The following is a 5,241-nucleotide window of genomic DNA, read 5'->3' as shown; positions in this document are numbered from 1 at the left end:
ATCATAAAGTGCCTCCTGCTGGCCAAGTGTCCCCTGCTGGGGCAATTTCTGCATCAAGAGGAAAAATGATGGTAAATGAATTATAACACACTGAACTTAAAAAAGAAAAGGATCCCTAATTTATGGAATAAGAAAAGAGAGAGTAGGGGGAGAGAAAGAGAAAGCTTCTCTTTACAGAAGAATGGCAGAATGTAGAAGAAATGACAGGATTAGAAAACCACCATTTGTAACACATTCTCTAACTGACTTAGGCATGAATTGCTAATGAATGGTTAAACAATAGAGTATAGATAAATTGAGGCATGGAATGTTTATGTGGTCTCAAACCTTCACCCTAAATATTATTTACTAATTTACCAAAGGAAAATGTGACCTTATACGGAGAAGTGACAATAATGGGACAGACTGACATCATGACAGTCTGTGCCTCCTGATGAGATTCTGGGGAGATATCCAACATCACCTTAGTGTTGTTCATGCTGGAAATTTTTCATTAAGAAAGAATCAGAAAAATCCAGAATGTGGTACAATCTCTTAGGACAATTGGCTCAGGCTCTTCAAAGAATTCAATATTGTAGGGGGAAAAAAAAACAAGGGTGGTGGTAAACTGCTTTGGATTCAGGCAGAATAATGAAACAAAAGGCCAAATATAAAGCATGAATCTTGCTGACACAGAAGTAAGAGGGGCGCTGAGAGCTGTAATGGATTTATTTTTTAGGTAACTAGAGACATTTGAGTATAGGCTACCATGTTGAATTATGTTGTTGAATTAATGTTGATTTTCTTAAGTGAGATAATAGTATTGTGGTTGGTTAGTAGACAGCCCTTGATCTGGGAAGATGCATACTGAATTAATTATCTGGAGAGGAAATGTCAAGATGTCTTCAGTCTACTATCAAATGATTTGGCGAAAGAGAAATGTGTCTGTATGTGTGTGAGTGTGAGTGTGTATGTATATGTGTGTGTATATGTGGCAAGATGTTGACACAGTGAATTTAATGAAGACTCTTTTTGTTCCACACTTTCAACTGTTTCATAGGTTTGAAAAATTTTTTTAATGTATTAAAAAAATCCTACTGCTAGTAAGTAATAGAACTGTGTTTAAATTTAGGTTTTACTATAGTGAAAATCCATGCTCTATCCTATAAGTCTCATGCTATCCATTTGCAGAATTTCTATATATGAATCACAGGAAACTCATGTTCTAAAATTTGATGGTTAGGACATTAACATTTTGTGCTACCTGAGGAAACATTTCTTAATTTCATATTCAATAGATACTTTAAAAAGGAGCACTTTCTGCAGCCAATTAAGCCGACTGGCGCCCTCTCCCCATGGGGGCCGTGTGCAGTGGCTGCAGACAGCAGCTTCCTTGGTAGTGCATGTGGCCTGTTACCTGTACAGGTTGTCCTAAGGAATCTTGGAGACAGCTCATCCTTGTCTATTGCTGGTCCTGTCTGTGACCTCATTGCCATCCCCAATCTAGGCTCCAAATGGGTATGCAAGGTGACTTGGAAAGCCTCAGGGGACAGTGGCCAGGCCATCATGTCCATCCACACCAAGCTACAGAACAAGGAGCGTGTGATTGAGGCGCTATGCAGGGCCAAGTTCAAGTTCCCTGGTTGCCAGAAAATCCACATCTCCAAGAAGTGGGGCTTCACCAAGTTCAATGCTGACTAATTCGAAGACATGGTGGCCGAGAAGCACCTCATCCTGGATGGCTGTGGGGTGAAATACATCCCCAACCGTGGCCCCTTGGACAAGTGGCGGTCCCTGCACTCATGAGGGCTTTGCCAGCACTGCCCTTGCCTGACCCATGCCCTCCAATAAATGACTTCCTGGCTGTCAAAAAAAAAAAAAAAAAAGAGCACTTATCACCCTTTGGGTATGATTTGTGAACATATGATAGCTAATGCTGCAATCCTGGCTTTCTTATCAATGCCATCAAAAAACATCCATTTGCTTATTTCTAAATACTTAAGAGATTTATATATTTATTGGCTTATGGACAAGGATCAAATAAAATTTAATTATACTCATATTCATGTTTAAGAACTTATATCCATATGTAACAGGGTTAAAAGCCAGATACCTCAGATCCACCACATAAACAAAATTTATAGCTGAAATGTGGCATAAGAAAGGAAAACTTGGCACTGAAAAGTCTTCAATCTTGTGAGTAGCCATGGCTTTAGAGAAACACAGTCCCAAATAAAACCTAGGAAAAAGTTAGGTTTGCCTACTGAAAAACAGGATATCCAGTTAAATTTGAATTTCAGATAAACAACAAATAATCTTTTACCATAAATATGACCCAAATATTGCATGGGACATAGTCATACTGAAAAAATTATCTCCTGCTTATCTGTAATACTAATTTAATTGGGGACCCACCCTATATTTTTATATGCTAAATTTGGAAACTCTAATCATTCCACTGACCATTGATTTCTGGGTTAGGGGTTTGGCTAAGGAAGTAGGGAATGGAGAGGCAGACTTGTGGGTTGATTAATACAAGGATTGAATCATGAAGTCCTAAAATTAATTTGGAAGGTCATCATTCTATTGACTACTTCCTAAAGAAATATCATAAATATCTAAAAAGAAAGAAGTAATGGCTACCTCACCATCCAAACTGTAGCCCCACAAAATAAAGAAAAAAGATTAATAACTCAGGATTCTAATTTTTCAATTTAATATGTGTAAATTTTTTTCAAATATAGGTATTCCTTTGTATACAAACATAAATTTCCTTCTATCCCTCAATAAATGTATATCTTGCCATTTTATGTATTTTAAAATGTATATTAATGTTTCTGATTTTAGTAGGACAGCATCCAATGTTAATTATATTTACTTTTACTTTATGACATACTCTCAAATATGAGAAAACTCCTTTCTATTTCTAATTCACCATGAATTTTTTTTCATTTGCTTGTTAATTAAAAATATCCTTCATATTTAATCAAGTACTTTTTCAGCATCAATTTACATGGGTGACGCAACTTTTCTCCTTTATTCTATTTTTAAAATAAATATAATTAAGAGGCTTCCTAATGTTGAACCAATTCTATACCTGGGTTTATATTCCAGCTTTGTCACAAATTAGCTGCCACTGACTCATAGGGTAACTTTGGGCAAGTCACTTCGTCTTTCTGTGTGTTTCTTCATTTATAAAATGACAATAATAGAGTTTTTATACCATATCTCATCCATTAGCAAATCATATTGACTTTGCCTTTAAAAATATGTCCAGAATTAATAACAAGTACCAACCAGTGATGCATTTGGAAAAAGACCTTGACCAAAAGGGGGAAATATCAAATACAAAAGAGTTTTTATGGTTAAGAGATTTCAAAATGAGTTGGGAAATCATTGCAAAGGTTACACATATGCATGTCTCAGGCATTCTCACTGCCACTGTGAACAAAGCCTCAAATCAGGGTGCTCCTGAAGGTACACAATCACATGAAAGCAACATCCTGTCAGTGAGCCTTACCTTGGAATATAGGACGACCTATTTCCCCAATACTGTGTGGTCAATTCACCACATAATATTGTAAGAGTGATTCTTTTAATAGTAAGTCACATTATGTCATATATCTCCTAATGCTTCCCAAAGGCATCTCACCTCACTCAGAATAAAAGCCCGTATCTCTATGATGGCTTACAAGGCTGTGTACGATCTAGCCATTACCTACTGTTTGGTCCTTTTACTTGGTTTCAATGGGCCTTTTTGCCAGACATTGTAGATATCAAGCATGATGCTCTGAGCCTTAGTACTTGCCATTTCCTTTTGAAGGAGCACAAGGAAAAATCCTCCAAAGACTCCAGAGAACATAAAAGTGCCTTCAAAGAACTTTCCAGGAATCACAACAAATCTTCAAGAGAATTCTCTAAGAAACCCAAAGAAAATAAACCACTGAAAGAAGAAAAAATAGTTCCTAAGATGGCCTTCACAGAATCTAAACTCATGTCAAAAGAGCCAAAACCCGATATTGATTTATTCACCATCACCAGTGGACAGCAGGTAAGGTGACTCCTAATAAAACCACTCCCCGCCCATTTCAGAGTCTGAAGAATTCTCAGCCAAAAAAAGGAAAAAGAATAGCACAGAGGATTTATTTAAAAGTTTTTCTAGTATGCCTCCACTGACACTCATTCTGCTGACAAAAACAAAATAGAACCAACCAAACAACAACAAAAAAAACAGATAAAAAAAATCTAATGTCAAGATGGGAAAGGTCAAAATTGAAAGTGAGATGTCAGAGAAGAAATCAACTTTACCGCCATTTGATGATATTGTTGATCCCAGTGATTCAGACATGGAGGAGAATATATCCTCTACATCTGATTCCAAACAACCCAATCCTGCCAGTTCCAGCTCCAGCTCCAGTTCCAGTTTCACACTGTCCCAGACCAGGCAACAAGGTCCTTTAAGATCTATAATGAAAAATCTGCATTCCGATGACAATGAGGAAGAATCATATGAGGGAGAGGATAATGACAATGACTTTGAAACGGAGAGAGCTGTAAATAAAGAGAGCAGCTGAAGTTGCAGTTAGCTTAAGTGATGGTAGTGATAGTGAAAGCAGTTCTGTTTCTTCACTCCTACTTCATGAACCTCAGCCACTCTCATTAAAAACCAACAACAACCAGATTCTCAAAGTGAAAAGTCTAGTAAAGCAAAGCAAATTAGGTAAGCAAATAAAGAATGGTGAATGTGACAAGGCATACCTAAATGAACTGGTCGAGCTTCACAGGTTAATGATGCTGCAGGAAAGCCACATTCTGCAACAGATCATGAATCTTATGGAAGAAACTTGACATTTTCATATCACCAACATGACATTTGATTTGACCTTTGCTCACTGGATAAAACCATAGTCTGTAAACTACAGAGTTACCTGGAAACATCTGGAACATCCTGAGGTTACAACTGGATGCAGAAAAAACTACTGGCTATTTTGTTGTTGTATTTTTTTGTTTGTTTGTTTATATGAAGACACTCAGAATGATACAACCAAAAGGGAAAAAAGAAAAAAAAACAATCTTAAGAAAAAAACAACTCTCATCTGCTGGACATAAGCCAAGGTCTTTGTTTAAATGTTACCTGGTTGACAAAGCCTTTCTAAAATAGTACAAACTTTCCTGACCCTATCACACTTTAGTCCCTTCAGTTTCCTCAGTTGTACTTACTAGTCCCTGACATATTATAAATTTATTTCTTTATTGTCTAGT

The 5,241-nt window shown here is 36.8% G+C and overlaps 1 non-coding gene and 1 pseudogene across 1 annotated transcript; both read left to right on the top strand.

Annotated features, from left to right (window-relative positions):
• Positions 1-1,299: 1,299 nt before the first annotated feature.
• LOC111759481 (small nucleolar RNA SNORA70) lies at positions 1,300-1,432 on the top strand. Its single transcript, XR_002793449.2, has one exon. It is a non-coding gene; the product is annotated as a small nucleolar RNA SNORA70 (small nucleolar RNA).
• A 257-nt stretch (positions 1,433-1,689) lies between these two features.
• On the top strand, positions 1,690-4,931 carry LOC101425789 (protein AF-9 pseudogene; annotated as a pseudogene).
• Positions 4,932-5,241: the final 310 nt, after the last annotated feature.

Source organism: Dasypus novemcinctus, chromosome 1 (assembly GCF_030445035.2).
Source record: "Dasypus novemcinctus isolate mDasNov1 chromosome 1, mDasNov1.1.hap2, whole genome shotgun sequence".
Taxonomy (NCBI): Eukaryota; Metazoa; Chordata; class Mammalia; order Cingulata; family Dasypodidae; genus Dasypus; species Dasypus novemcinctus.
This window is presented reverse-complemented; position numbering and strand designations above follow the sequence as displayed.